The sequence below is a fragment of the Cavia porcellus genome, unplaced genomic scaffold, assembly GCF_034190915.1.
Source record: "Cavia porcellus strain 051 isolate PalLab524CR breed Dunkin Hartley unplaced genomic scaffold, mCavPor4.1 scaffold_3, whole genome shotgun sequence".
Taxonomy (NCBI): domain Eukaryota; kingdom Metazoa; phylum Chordata; class Mammalia; order Rodentia; family Caviidae; genus Cavia; species Cavia porcellus.
In genome coordinates, this window is record NW_026947486.1 from 121,317,936 (window position 1) to 121,334,912 (window position 16,977).

Consider the following 16,977-nt stretch of genomic DNA (forward strand, 5'->3'; position numbering starts at 1 on the left):
TGTGTTTCTAAAATATTACATGTGAAGAGAGATTATAGACAAAAGAATTGGCAACTGAGCATGCTAAATAATTGCCATGAAGTACAGATTTCTTGACAATGTACTACCTGCATTTTGCTAACAATATTTCCCTAAAAATTAATAACTCTATGTAGTTATATTTCACTTTAAACTACTAGTGACTTTTAGGGGAAATAACCATATCCAGTTGATAGTGACATAATACATATTGTAAAAATTCAGAAGAATAAGTTGAAAAATTCCCAGAATAACAAATTGAGATTCTTTGTCAAAACAGAAGACAATACAGAAATGGCTTGAATCTGCAATTTGTGACTTAAAAGTCATGATCTCATGAAATAAGTTCTGTGATGGGTGGATTTTAATATTAAAATTTTTAAATTCCCACTAGATTTATTGAATAAAATAATGGTGCAAATGAGAAAATAATTAGGGGGAACATACTCATTAAGTAATTTGATCTGAAAAATAAGCAAGATTAATTATAAGGACAAAACTAAAACTTCAGAACCCTCCCTGCAAATTGGCCACATGCACGGGCCACTGAGGAGTCAGCCAGATGCCAGTCTTTTCCCATGAGTCAGTGCCGCTCACGAACTGCGGGGGAAGAGAACAAAAAGTCACCAGGAAGCAAGTCCTCCTTGTGAATTGGTGCCATGTGTGGGCCAGTGGGGAGAACAACCAGATGCCAGTTCCTTCTGGCGCACGGTCTGGGAAACAAGAAGAGCCAGTGCCATCCCTGTGGGCTGTAAGCAACCAATGGATCTGGAGGAATACAGGTTGTGATAATGACTTTTGAGGTGAAATAAAACTTAATGCTTGTAGTGTTTACTACTTCACTGACTTTGCAGGTCTAAAGCCAGTGATCTGACCATCTATTCAGAGGATGGCAGTACTCAGGTTAGCACCTATGGAGGATCTCCTTCTGAGGGTGGTGGTCATACGTGATTCCCTATTGTCTTGCTTTGGGGTTCTGTATCATTTTCATTGTTTTGTTGGGTTGGGTTTTGTTCTAGTATGTTTTGTTTGATTTTGTTGTATCCAATAGCATGAGCAACTATTTCAAAGGTAATCAGATATATTTTGGTAGTCACTTTGGATTTACTGTTATCTTGTTTTGAGGTCCTTTATGGCATTCATTGTTTTGTTTTTATTGGTTCTATTTCTGTTCTGTTTTGTTTTGATTTTTACCAAGTCTGAAGGTATCTGCAGCAATTTTGAAGATAGCAGGAGGCATTATAGTAACCTTTGTTGATTTCCTATTGTTTTGAAGTCTTTGTGTCACACTGGTTTGTTTTGGTTGGCTTTGTTCTGTTTTGTTTTGCTTGGTTTTATTCTCTTAAAAAAAAAACTAAAAATTCTGTGAAATACAATGTCAACCAAAATAACATTTGGAGAGAGGGCACAGTTAAGGCATTTTAAAAACTTTCACATGGCTTTAGCTTATTAAAATATTTTACTGTATTTTTAAAAGAAGATTTGAAAGCATCTAAAAATTGAAAATTATTTGAAATTCCTGTGTGACAAATTCAGACAGTTTTCAAGCCAAGGACAACAGAAGTCCTCACAGTACTGTCTATGTTACACTAGGTGGCACCTCAAAAGTCAGGGCACTGGCACAACCATTCTTGTCCTATGTTACCTAAAGAAATAGGAAATATTTAGTACAAGCCTCTATAAGCACTTAACTAGAGTACATTTGATGGAACAGCCTATGTTGCTGAGAATTACCTCAACTTTAAAAACTAAGACAATGAGTCTGCCATGGTGCACTTGCCACCTTGTATGCATGTATCCATGCGAACAAAGCTTGAGATGTAACTTACCTGACTCTTGGTAGGATGGCTTGTAATCCTCTTGGAATGCAGAAGGATGGGAAGTTCATGAAGTACTGCTTGAAGGCTATGTCTTTTAGGATTCTTATGAACTATGAGGTTTACCTTGCCCTACTCAAAGTATAGCTACAGAGTGTAAAACTGCTAACTGCAGTCTTGAAGGAGCTCCTCAGCAATGCAGTGTTACACACCTGGTACTGTAGTCATCTAGCCCTTCTTACTTCAGTGTTTCTTGTCTGGTGTATGGGACAAGGACACAGGGAATTGCAACTTTTGGCTCTTTTCCCTCTAGATTTTTGTGTAGGTAATAAACTGAACTAGTCACTCTTGTGTTTTGCTTTTGCTTGACAGTGTGGTAATCAGAAAAAAGAGTATTCTTATTTTTAGGAATGGTGCTCCGGAGTACTTATGGGTGATGGGATATGATGTTTGAAGCTGGTTCTTAAATAATTTAGAATAAGCCTAAGGATAATGGTGCTACACACACACACACACACACACACACACACACAAAACACATTGAAATGTAACAACTGAACAGTCTGACATTGTGTCCTGTACTTCCAACTTTTTGATAAACTTATAGCAAATGACTGTCAAATTAATATGATGTGGACTTCTGGGAGAAGATGGCGGACAGATAGCAGCAGCTATGGAGGCTCTATGAAAGACCCAGTTTAGAATCCAGGAATGGTGCAGAGTGAGAATCCTAAGCAAGAGGAGATATACCCTGCTGACCCAAGAACGAACTGGGCTGAGAGAAACCAACTAGGAATGCAATCCTGGTGCTGTAACAGGAACAGATAAAGCCTCAGCGTGGAAGCTGGAGCCAGCGCCATTGGAAGACGTGATTTGGGTTTCCTACTGCCACTGCTGTGTCTGAATCAGCTCGGCAGGGAGAGAGACGCGCAAAGGCTCTGAGAATGCGAATCGGTGAACGGAGTTGAGGGTGGAACGGGCGAGGAGCTATGCATCGACCTGTGGTGAGTGAGGGAAACTGGGACTCTTCCAAGGTCTAGGAGGCTCCAACAGAGGACATTCTGGGACCAGGCAGACTTGCCAGGACAGGGCGCTGTAGTGACCTCAGCCACATATCCCCCTCTCAAGCGGGATTGGTGAGCAGTGCTTAGCCTACGTGACACTGCTGGCTGAGACCCAGTAGGCTAGCACAGCTCAGGTTCCAGTGCCACGAGGTGCACCCTGCTGGTGAAGCCTTCAGTAGGTTGACCTGGAGGGGCAGACCCCGCATAGCCTGCATGGTCCGTAACTCCCTGGTGCGCTGCAGTGGGTGGGAACACCTAGCCAGCGCAATTCAATCAGACTGTGGCCAACAGGGAAGGAAGCTGGGCCTCCTATATACTCTTGCATATATAAGGAACAAAGAATATGGGAAGAGGGAGCAACAAGAAAGGCCCCTCAGCCCCCAATCCCGAGAAACAGGCAGTAGCGGACACAGCACCAATAGACATAAAGCACTATCTCCAGAGCCTCATAGACAAGTTCAGAATTAAGTTATTAATGACCTGAAGCTAGAAATAAGCAGAATAGTTAGAGAAATGCTAAGCACCACCCAAGAAAAAACAGATGGTGGAATGGAAGAACAGAAAAAAGAGGGGAGAATTGTTTGATGGAGAAAATAGAGAAAGCATAGAATACGTGAAGCAGGTTCAAAGAGATTACCAGGAAACTAAAAACTATCGAAAACTGGCATAACAGCTTGAAAGAAACTAAGGATAGATTATCTGAACTGGAGGCCAGATTTGTAATATGGGAGCATGAAATGAAAAACTTCTTAAAAATAACAAAGAAACAAACAGCAATAATACAAAGAAAATGATAAGAGGATCTATAACTTAAGAATTAAGAACATAAAAGAAGAAGTAGGGACCCAAACAAATGAACTGCAAAAGCTACTCGCAGAAATAATCCAGGAGAATTTTCCTAATTTAGCAAAAGGTAAAGACTCAGATTTATGAAGCTTTCCGGACCCCAGCCACCTACAACCCAAACAGAGCTACACCCAGACACATAATAGTCAAAATACAAGAAATCCAATATAAGAACACAATATTAAAAGCCATCAGAGACAAGACACAGATCACTTACAAGGGAACACCCATCAGAATTACAGCAGACTTCTCGGCACAAACCATCAAATCATGAAGAGTGTGGGGGGAAATAATTCAAGCTTTGAAAGATAATAACCTCCAGCCAAGATTGAAATATCCTGCACAACTATCCCTGGAAATCGATGGAAAAACAAGGTGTTTCCAGGATAAAGAGGAACTAGGGGAATATGCAACCACCAATTCAACTCTACAGAGAATACTGCAGGATATTCAAAAAAAGAAAAATACGAAGAATCCAGAAATAGTGGCAGAGAGGCCCCAATGAATGGAGCAGAAAACAAAATGAAGAAGACAAACTGACAACTAACGACAGAAAAAGAGCTCAACAGAAATGAGGCAGAGAAGACTGGATGATAGGAATAGCTATTTTGGAGAAAATGACATCATAATAGGTAATGCTGATTTAGTATCATCTTGTTTTGAAGTCTCATCAAGCTTTTGCTCTTCTGTCGCCATTGGTCTTAGCATGTTGTATCTTATTGGATTTTATTATATGTGATAGTATAAACAAAATCTTTTATAGACAAGGAGATTATGCAGAAACCATTGTTCATTTTCTGTTAGTTGATTCTAAATACCCTGTAATACTGCCATTCTCTTGAATGGTTTTACATTGTTTTGATATATTTGATGCTACAGTATACGAAGTTATACTCAAAGATTTCAAGGAAAGAGACAATATGGTAACTACTTTTATGTCGGGATTATCTTGTGGTAAAACACTATTTTGTTTAAATGGTAATGATTTTTTCTGCACTGTTTTGTTGTTATGCCCTCTTTTATCTCAATCTCCATTTTATTATTTACTTTTTTATTTTTATCCTTTTAATTAAGGGAAAAATAAATTTAAAAATAACAGGATGTATTATAGTAACCCACTTTGATTTACTATTAACTTGATTTGAAGCCCTGTATTGCTCTCACCATCTTGTTTTGACTGATGTTCCTCTATTCTGTTTTGCTTGATAGTACCAGGTTTGAAAGTATAGGCAACAGCTGTGAAGATAGTGGGATTCATTATGATGCCCATTCTGCTTGACTGTTCTCTACTTTTGAAGACCTGTAATGTCTCCAATGTTTTGGTTTTGTTGGTTTCGTTCTTTACTGTTTTGTTCAGTTTCATTATAACTGATGATATAGGCAATTCTATTAGAGATAGCGGGAGGCATTATGGTAACCATTGTTGATCACCTTGTATTATGGTTTTACATTATCTATTATGCCCACCTTTTTGATTTGACCGACTCTGTTCTGTTATGTTACATTTGGTTTTACTCTCTTCCAAAAAAAGTAATAAGAACTGTGGGAGCAATAAAACCCAAAATGTGTAATAGTCATTGTACAAAAGAGAGGAAAAGAAAGTGCTCTAAAGGATATAACTGCATGTATATTTAAGTGTATAAGATAGACAATGATATTACTGAGTTTTGTTGGATCATTGAACAGAACTGTTTGGTCTCACTGTTTGAATGTCCACTATATAAGCTTTAATTTTGTAACTTGAACAAATATTTCTAAGATGACAGTATGTAATCCATTAACTAGTGATTTTCTACTGTTTATTGTTTTTCTGAAATTCTGTATAACTTGTATCCTTTTTCTGCTTTTTTTTTCTTTTTCTCCTTAAATAAAATTTTAAAAAAATTAATATGATGTATATATATAAGACATCTGGAAGGCTACAAGAGACAATTCTTTTTTAAAATTATTTAAGTTTACTGGTACACTTTAGGTACACATAATGATCACATTCCTCATAGGGAATTTGTATCTGTACATGACATACCTTGATTTTTTCCCTCCATTTCTCTACCATTCCTTTAACTCCACTTCCCCTCCTTGTTTATAACAGTTTTCTTTCCATTGTTTCCTTCTTTTCTCATTTTTTTCCCTTCCTTTCCCTCTCCTCCTCTCTAGTTCCCTTTCCCATTTGAATATGTTTCTTCATTTTCACAATACCTATTATATATTTTGGCCATTATTTACACTTTTGGTTGCTCACACCAGAGGAACAATGTGGTAATTACATGTGTGTCCTATTTATTTCACTTAAGAGTATGGTGTCAAGGTGCACCCATTTATCTAGGAATGTGACATGATGCAATTATAACTGACTACCTGTGGTTCTTGAGATTGAGGCTGAGGAAAGAGTCTTATCATTTTGGACTCTTCTCTAAGCTGTTCTTGAAGTTCTACAATGAACATGTATTACTTTCTGAACACAAAATTAAAATGTTCAATTTGTAAAGGTACAAAACTAACATAACAAAGGAAATTTGGCAAAAACAATGGAAACCTCATCTATGCTATCATTATGGTAATATAATAACTACAATTTTATAGTCCTTCCAATTTTCTCTTTACTGCTATTTATAATTTTATTAATAATGATTCCATTTATCATGGGGAGCTGATACATGCAAATAACACATCTTAATTCTTTTTATGTGTCCTTCCTCTCCCTTTGCTGCTATTTTTATTCAGTTCTAGCATTAGTGCATCTACCAGTTTTATGTGACTCATTGGACATAATCTTTAAAAATCCACATTGTTTACGAGTTTCACAGTTATCATTTTAAGTAGTAGGTTACTATTCTATCAGTTGGCAGTATTCAATCATTCATTAAATACTTAGTAAACCCTGGGAAGAGGAACTTTGGAATGTCACTACCGTGGGACACTCCAAATGTCTAGTATTCAACAAACAACTATGATGTATTCAAGGGAAAAAGAAAGTGTGGCTTGCTGACAAAAAAGAGGAAATTAATAGAAATTGTCACACACAAGTCTAGCTCTTGAGCTCACTACAAAATTTAAATCAACAGTTGTAAATGTGCTTAAAGAGCAAAACGAAATCCTGAATAAAAAATACAGCAAATCAAGAGAATGATGTCTCACCAAAATGGAGAATAACCACAAGGCAAAAAGTTTCAAAAGGAACAAAATTGGAGATTTCACAGATGAAAAGTATAACTGAAATGAAAAGTTCGTATGAGAAATTGAAGAGCAGGCAAAAGAGAAAAAATCAGTGAACTTCATGATAGGTCAGTTATGGTCTGAAAATCAGAAAGAAAAAAGAATAAAAATGAACACAACTTTAGAGAGCTGCAGAACATTGCCAAGCATAACAACATATACGTAATAGTAGTTCCACCCATAAGGATGAGAAAGGAAGGGGAAAAAAAGTAATAGTGGAAAATATTCCAAATGTGACAAAAGGTATGCATTTATAATATTCAAGAAGCTTTAAGAATTTTAAATGAGCCCTGGCCCTGACCATGCATGGATTGGATCCCAGCACACAGGGAAACCTTGGAACTTCACTCCCAGGGTGTAAGACTATGCCTCACATCTGAAATCACCGGAGGACACAGAGGAGTCCCCACTGGACCAACTGGCCCATACCCAGCAAGCTCCAAGTGGCTAGCAGTTGCCAGCAGTCGGCCCCAGAGGCCAAAAGTGGCCCAGGTGATTCCCAGTACATGGGGAAAGCTTTGTAACATCACTCAAAACCTGTAAATATAGAAAAATGAAAAAACAAAAGAGCAAAATGCATTCTTAAATTTCCAGCCCAACCCAAGCAATCATAGGAGGCATGGACACAGAAGAAAATATGAGCCATACACCTGAAATTCCTGAAATGAGACCAACTGAAGTAAAGAAACAACTCCAGGAAGCCATAAAAGAACTCAAATCAGAAATAGTCTTGCTGGTAAAAGAGGAAATGATAAATGTAATGAAAAAAATGCTAAACACATCTAAAGAAGACATAGTTAAAAAATAAGAGGAATAATTCAAAAAGATGGAAACTGAATGAGCAATATAAGAAACAAACAGAATGCATGAAGCAGATTCAAAGAGATATATAGGAAGTCAAAAATTCCATCAAAAGCTGGCAAAACTGCCTCAATGAAAACGAAGATAGAATTTCAGATCTCGAAGATAAGACTACAGCTAGTGAACAGGAAAGGAAAGATCTTTTAAAAAATAATAAGGAACCACGAAATAACAATTCAGTAACTACAAGATGATGCAAACAAAAACAACATAAGATTGATAGGTATTTTGAAAAGGAAGTTGGCAACACAAACAATATGAAGAGGCTATTTACAGAGTTAATAGCTGAAAATTTCCCAAACACGAGAATGGAAACTGACATACAGATCAGTGAAGCAGATAGAACTCCACATAGCCATAACCAAAATAAAAGTACACCCAGACATATAATAATAAACATCCCAGAAATCCAACATAAGAGCAGAATATTAAAAGCTGCTAGAGAGAAAAGATCACCTATAAAGGAAAACCTATCAGAGTCACAGCAGGCTTCTCAACACAAACAATGAAGTCAAGAAGAGCATGGAGTGAAGTATTTCAGATCCTAAAGGAAAACAACTTCCAACTCAGACTGATGTACCCTGAAAAACTGTCCTTCAAAATCGATGGAGAAATAAGATACTTCCACAACAAAGAACAGCTGAAGAATTTCATGATCACCAAACCAACCCTGCAAAGAATATTTAAAGACATTCTAGACAGACATAGGAAAAACCACTAAGCAAGGCAAACAATTAAAGAGTGGAAAGATAAAGAATCAACAGCAGAAAATAACATGTCAAAATAAACCAATATATATCAGTTATAACCATTAAGGTAAATGGACTCAATTCACCAATTAAAAGGAACAGACTGGAAGAATGGATCAAGAAACAACACCCAACCATATGCTGTGTACAGATAACGCATCTAACCCAAAAGGAAACTCATAGACTGAAAGTCAAAGGCTAAAAAGCAATACTCCATGCAACAGGACCCCAAAAAAAGGCAGGAGTAGCTATTTTGTTTGCAGACAATGTGAACTTCAAACCAAAAACGATCCCGAGAGGGATAAAAAGGGCCACTACATACTAGTTAGGGGAAAACTTCAAGAGGAAGAGATGACAATCTTAAATATATATGCACCAAATTTGGGAGTACCCAGCTATACAAAACAAATATTAAAAGAAATGAAAAATCAAATAAGCAATAACACAATTATAACAGAAGACCTCAACATGCCATTGACACAAAGGAACAAATCAACAAGACAGGAAATCAGCAAAGAAATGATAGAGCTGAATCAAACCTGGGAACAAATGGACTTCAAAGACATATACGGAGTGCTCCACCCAACAACATAAAAATATACATTCTTCTCAGTAGGACATGGAATTTTCTCTAAAATAGACCATATACTAGCACTCAAAACATGCTTAAGTAAATGCAAAAGAATTCAAATTATCCCATGCTTGTTATTGGATCATAGTGCCATGAAACTAGAAATTAATGACAAAAGAAACTGCAAAACCCCCACAAACACATGGAAATTGAATAATATACTCCTGAGCAATCAGTGGTCAAAGAGGAAATTAAAGAAGAAATTAACATTTACAGGCAAACGAAAATACAAATACATCTTACTGGAAAACAATGGGATGCAATGAAAGCAGTCCTCAGAGGAAAATTTATTGCAGTGAGCTTCCACATCAGGAAAACAGAATGAACACAAATAAACAACCTGGTGCTACACCTCAAACGTCTATAAAAAGAAGAGCAAGTCAAGTCCAAACCCAAAAGAAGGGAGGAAATTATAGCGGTTAGAACAGAAATCAATGCAATGGAGACTAAGAAAACAAAACAAATAATCAATGAATCAATGAATCAGTTGGTTCTTTGAAAGTATAAATAAAATTGACAGGCCTCTAGCCAACCTTATTTTAAAAAAGGAAAGAAAAAACTCCAATTCATGCAATAAAGAATTAAAAGGGTGAAAACACTACATACCCTGAGAAATACAGAAGATCATCCATGTCTATTTTGAAAATCTCATAGGCTTGATAACACAGAAGAAATGGACAGATTACTAGAAATATATGAAGTAACAAAGTGGGGTCAAGAAGATGTAAAATGGCTAAATAACCCAATTTCAATTAATGAAATTGAAAATGTAATTAAATGCCTACCAACAAAGTATAGACCAGATCCAGATGGATTCACTGCAGAATTGTAAAAGAAATTCAAAGAACATTTAATGCTGACACTCCTCAAACTCTTCAGTGAAATTGAAAGGGAAACAATCCTCCTTACCTCGTTCCTGGAAGCAAACATTACTCTAATACCAAAACCTGAGAAACACCCAACTAAAAAAGAGAAATATAAGCCAATCTCCCTAATGAACATAGATGCAAAAAAATTCAATAAAATATTGGCAAACAGGATGCAGCAAATCATCAAGAAGATTATACATCATGACCAAGTGGGATTCATTCCAGGAGTGTAAGGATGGTTCACTATATGCAAATCAATAAATGTAATCTACCATGTTAATAGAGCCAAAAATAAGAACCACATGATCATCTCTATAGATCCAGAAAAAGCTTTTGATAAGGCCCAACACTTATTCATGATAGAAAACTTATAGAAAATTTGAATAGATGGTCTTTACTTCAATATGATAAAAGACATTTATGACAAACTAACAATCAGCACCATATTAAATGGCTAAAAACTAAAAGCCTTTACCCTAAAATCAAGAACAAGACAAGGATGTCCATTATGATGACTCATATTTAATATAGTGCTGGAAATACTAGCTAGAACAATTAGACAAGAGAGAGAAATAAAAGGAGTAAGGATAGGAAAAAAAGAAGTTAAATTATCATTATTTGCAGATGACATGATACTGTACATAGAAGACCCCCAAAACTCTATTGAAAGACTCCTAGGCATAACAAATTAATTCAATAATGTAGCTGAATACAAAGTCAACACTCAAAAATCAATAGTATTCCTATATACTAAAAACAAAACCACAGAGAGAGAAATAAGAGAAGCCACAACCTTTACAATAGCATCCAAGATGATGACATACTTAGGAATTAAACTAACAAAAGAAAGAAGAGATCTATTCAGGGAAACTTATAATACCCTGAAAAAAGAAATTGAAGAAGATCCCAGAAAGTGGAAACACATCCCTTGTTCATGGATTGGAAGAACAAACATTGTGAAAATGGCCATTCTCCCAAAATTGTTATACAGATTTAATGCAATCCCAATCAAAATACCACTAGCATACCTCACAGATCTAGAGAAATAATTCCTAAAATTCTTCTCAAACCAGAAGAGACCTAGAGTAGCAAAGGCAATTCTAAGCAGCAAAGGCAAGGCAGGAGGCAACACAATCCCTGATTTGAAGACATACTACAAAGTTGCTGTAATAAAATCAGCATGGTAGTGGAATAGAAACAGACCTGAAGTTCAATGGAATAGATTAAGAGATACAACTACAACTACAAACACACTCAGCTGTGGGAGAACATGGCGGACAGATAGCAGCAGCTACGGAAGCTCTCTGAAAGACCAGCTTAGAATCCAGGAATGGTGTGGAGTGAGGAATCCTAAGCAAGAGAGGAGATATGCCCTGCTGATGCAAGAATGAACTGGGCTGAGAGAAACCAACTGGGAATGCAATCCTGGTGTTATAAGAGGAACACATAAAGCCTCAGCGTGGAAGCAGAGCCGGCGCCATTGGAAACCGCGATTTGGGTTTCCTACTGCCACAGCTACGTCTGCATCGGCTCGGCAGGGAGACAGACACGCAAAAGCTCTGAGAATGGGAATTGTTGAATGGAGTTGAGAGCGGGATGGGCGGGGAGTTGTGCATCAACCTGTGGTGAGTGAGGGAAACTGGGACTCTTCCAAGGTCTAGGAGGCTCCAACAGAGGACATTCTGGGACCAGGCAGACTTGCCAGAACAGGGCGCTGTAGTGACCTCAGTCACATATCCCCCCTCTCAAGCGGGATTGGTGAGCAGTGCTTAGCCTACGTGACACTGCTGGCTGAGACCCAGTAGGCTAGCACAGCTCAGGTCCCAGTGCCAGGAGGTGAACCCTGCTGGTGAAGCCTTCAGTAGGTTGACCTGGAGGGGCAGGCCCCGCATAGCCTGCATGGTCCGTAACTCCCTGGTGCACTGCGGTGGGTGGGAACACCTAGCCAGCGCAATTCAATCAGACTGTGGCCAACAGGGAAGGAAGCTGGGCCTCCTATATACGCTTGCATATATAAGGAACAAAGAATATGGGAAGAGGGAGCAACAAGAAAGGCCCCTCGGCCCCCAATCCTGAGAAACAGGCAATAGCGGACACAGCACCAATAGACATAAAGCGCTATCTCCAGAGCCTCATAGACAAGTTCAGAAATGAAGTTATTAATGACCTGAAGCTAGAAATAAGCAGAATAGTTAGAGAAACGTAGGGAGCCGAGTGACAGGCATTGCTGCCTCCATGCCTCTCCTATGGGCACTGCGTCTGCCTACATTAACCATAATCCTCTCCTGCTTAGGTCACGTATCTGGATGTGACGGTGACCCTGTTGTATTCATCTGTTTAACCTCTTCCTGTCCCAGCTCCTGCCCTTAGCCTATAAAAGGTGTGATCATTTTCTGAATAAACCAGAGGCTTGATTGGATTATCTCAACTTGCCTTCGTCTCTTTTGTCTCCCCCATGTCTTTTATTTAATCCCCGTTCCCCCTCCAGGAGTTCTGGATATGTTGATCTGCAGGCCGGATCAAGTGGCGCTCAGCGTGGGAGCTCCTGGCATGGAGGAGTTAATGAGGGAGCCGTTAGAGAGACAGCCGGCTTAAACTGAAAGTGAAAGCAAATTGAACCAGAGACCTCGGCCGAGGAGTGAGTAAACTGAATCAAGGATTAAAGCTTAAAGCAACAGGACATTAAATTAAGTGCCGAGACCTGCGCAGACGACTACCCGACGTCCTGCCCGAGTCACGGTGAGTGAACGGCAACCCCATTTCCCTTCCCAGATATGGGTCAAGTATTGAGCGAACACGAAGTGTTCGTGGGAGGTCTTATAAAGGCATTAAAGACAAGAGGGGTAAGGGTTGGAACAAAAAAATTATTGCAGTATTTTCAATTTATTCATAAGGTTTGCCCTAAAGGGTTCTATAGATACCAAGAAGTGGAATAGAGTAAGAGATGCTTTAAAAGATTATTATAGAGTTTTCGGTCCAGTAAAGGTTCCTGTGACCACCTTTACATACTGGAATTTAATCTCTGAGCTGCTTGCCCAGAGGCATGCAGACCCTCAGGTTGAGGAGACAGTTACACTAGGTGAGGCTGCCCTGCGTGAATCCGTTAAATCTACCTCAAAACCATCCTCAGAAAAATCTGAAGCCTCTAATTTCTCAGATGCAGAGAATGATGGCCTGTTAGAGGTCCTCGTACATGGTGATCTGCCACCACTTCCACCTGTTGACATGACCAGCAGGTCCCAGGATGGCAGCCTGCCACTCCCCGTGCCTCCATGGCCAATTGGGGATCATATAAGCCTTTAGACCCCAGCCTTTCTGATTCTCAGGAGGTCAACTGGGAACAACCAACACAACAAGCCTCTACATATCACCCTAACCCTGTTGCAGCACCAGCCACTATTAGGCCGTCCCCTGACTATGATGATGCACTCAGCATCTGCTCTCAACCTTCTAGCACATTAGTGGAATTAGAGCAAAGAAAAACACACCTTTTGAAACAGATACAGCTAGAAAAAGAATGCCAAAATCTTTCAATTCAATTGCAGGCCCTCCGAGCTACACAGTTTTATAGTGTCCCTGAGATGGAGTCTGCCTCCAGCATGCCTTGTAGTGCGCTTAAAATGGTGCCTGCCTCTGGCAGCCAGCCTAAAATGGCTTTCCCAGTCACAGAGGCCTTTACTCCCCCACGGGATGTTGAAGAGGGCACTGAACCACAAGCTGTTAGGATACACACACCTCTCACCGTGGCAGCCTTAAAAGAGTTAAAGGCCGCAGTCTCTCAATATGGCCCGACTGCCGCCTACACCATTGCAGTTCTAGATTCTTTGACTCAGGGTTGGATTATTCCTAATGAGTGGAAAGACTTAGCAAAAGTCACCCTCTCCGGAGGCAATTATCTATTATGGAGATCTGAATTTTTTTATCAATGCGAGGACATAGCCAGAGACAACGCCACACAGCCAAACCCCTGGACCCTCGCTATGCTTACAGGAACAGGATGTTTTGCCACAAAAGAGACCCAAATGCAGTTCGATTCGGGCCTCTTTGCCCAGATTAATATGGCAGCCATTAGAGCATGGAAACTGCTCCCCTCAGGAGGCGAGCCTACCTTATCTCTCACCCAAATAAAACAAAAGCCTGAGGAGCCCTTTTCAGACTTTTTTGATCGCCTCTTACAGGCGACAGAGCGTCTTTTCAGCTCCACAGAAACAAATTCTGCCCTGGTTAAACAATTTGCTTATGAAAATGCAACCTCAGATTGTCAGGCTGCAATTCGACCACATCTCAAAAAAGAGGACCTATCTGGTTATATCCGCTTATGTACAGATATTGGGCCAGTTTATCAAGGCCTAGCCATGGCTGCAACACAACAAGGTTGCATAGTTACACAACCCCTTTCTTGTTCTAAAAAAGATGCCATTTGTTTCAAATGTGGCCAAAGTGGCCACATGGCTCATGAGTGCAAAAGAAAAAATCAAAATCAGTCCTCTACAAAAAAACCAGGGCTATGTCCTAGATGTAAGTGAGGAGACCACTGGGCTAATGAGTGCAAATCCAAAAGAGATGTTCACGGTAACCCTCTTCCCCCACAGGGAAACGGGTTATGGGGCCGGCCCCAGGCCCCCAATTCCGGACAAACCCGTGGGGCTCCAAGGTTTGTCCCAGCAAAACACCATCCATTTCAGACCTCTTCAGGGCAACCCCAGGGAGTGCGGGGTTGGACCACTGTTCCACCTCCAGCACAGTATTAACCCCTGACATGGGTGTTCAGATCATACCCTCAGGAATCTATGGGCCCCCTCCCCCCGGGACTTTTGGACTTATTATTGGACGTAGTAGCACTATGCTTAAAGGATTACAAGTTCTGCCCGGGATAGTAGATAGTGATTACACAGGAGAAATAAAAGTCATGGTTTCTCCCCTTGTCAGTGTCATACCAGTTAGGACAGGGCAACGCTTTGCTCAATTGCTGCTATTGCCGTTGGCTCAAACATCTAACAAATCCATAACTCCCTATAGGGGGAACTCCTTTCCTGGAGCTTCGGATGTATATTGAGCCCAACGTATCTCCAAACAAAAGCCCCTCATGACTCTATCTTTAGATGGAAAAGGTTTCTCAGGCCTCATTGATACAGGCGCAGATGTTTCCATTATCAAAAAGAAGGAGTGGCCTACTGCCTGGCCTTTAGAAACAACCTTAACACACCTCCAAGGGATTGGACACTCAAAAAATCCACAACGCAGTTCCAAACAACTGGTTTGGAGAGATCAAGAAGGTAATCAGGGACACTTACAGCCTTATGTCATAGAGAGTCTGCCTCTTAATTTATGGGGTAGGGACTTACTCTCCCAAATGGGATTAATTATGGGAAGCCCTAATAATGTTGTCACAATGCAAATGCTTAATAAGGGCTACCTGCCAAAACAGGGCTTAGGAAAAAATAACATGGGCATTACTGATCCCATCATTCCCATCCCTAACAATGCTAAAGTTGGGTTAGGCCATTTTTCTTAGGGGCCATTGACGCTCCTGCGATCCATGCTAAACAAATTACATGGCTATCAGAAGAGCCGGTATGGGTCGATCAGTGGCCTTAGCTCTGAAAAGCTTGCAGCCACACAGCAACTGGTGCAGGACCAGTTAGATGCAGGCCACATTGTCCCTAGTAATTCCCCTTGGAACACACCTATCTTTGTTATCCGGAAAAGGTCAGGGAAATGGAGGCTGCTACAAGACCTTAGGGCCATAAATAAGACAATGGTCTTAATGGGGCCCCTACAGCCAGGCCTCCCCTCACCCAGTGCCATTCCCTTGGGATTTTTTAAAATTGTCATAGATCTCAAAGATTGCTTTTTCTCTATTCCTTTACATCCAAAGGACCAAAAGCGTTTTGCCTTCAGTCTCCCATCAATTAATTTTAAAGTCCCTATGTAGAGATTTCAATGGTGAGTTTTGCCGCAAGGTATGGCTAATTCTCCCACACTATGCCAGTCTTTTGTAGCCACTGCAATACAGCCAGTCAGATATCATTGGCCACATATCTATATTATTCATTATATGGACGATATCCTCTTGGCAGGAGATGATCAAAACCAAACCCTAAGGTGCTACCAGGACTTACAGGTTGCCTTACAAGAGGCTGGACTTCAAATAGCCCCTGATAAAGTACAGCTTACTGATCCATATACATACTTGGGTTTTCAATTATGTGGCACTAAAATACTCTCTTCAAGGCCCCAACTGTGGCTTGATGGCCTCAGAACACTTCCAAAAACTATTGGGAGACATTAATTGGCTCATACCTGTTAGGTCTGAGAAGAAGGGGGAAGACGATGGGAGGATGGGAAGAGGGAGAGGAAGAGGTATGTGGAAGGAGTGGAGTGGATGGCCGTGAAAGTAGTGGGCGGCAGTGGCTTTGTTTCGGGAATGCGGGGAGAGACCTCCCCCCGGCCCCGGGGTGCAGCATCTCTGCTGCACCCCGGGGCCGTGGTTATTCCAGGAACAGGGAGAGAGGAGACTGGCACACTGGCCACTGGAATCTGGCGATCTCTCTCTCGGACACGTGGCGTGGGGGAATATAAATAGCCTAAGCCTAGGGCAGTGCCCTAAGGCCATTAGAGATGTACAGGTATTTCATTGGCACACGTTTTGGTGCCAGAGTTACAGGGATGGGAGTATAGGGTTACAGGCAAGTCTATAGGGGCGGGGGAGGCAGCGGCTGTGGCTTTTTCCTGGTTAAAGTGTCCGGTCTGGGCCAGCAACTCTTCATATCCCGTCTTATGATTATTAGGAAAAGGGGCGAAGATTTCTCTCTGTAACTACTTCCTGCTGGCTGAGGGCGCTGTATTGGGGTCTAGGGGAGTCGACGGGATGAAGGTTGATGCCCAGGTAGACGCTGATGTTAG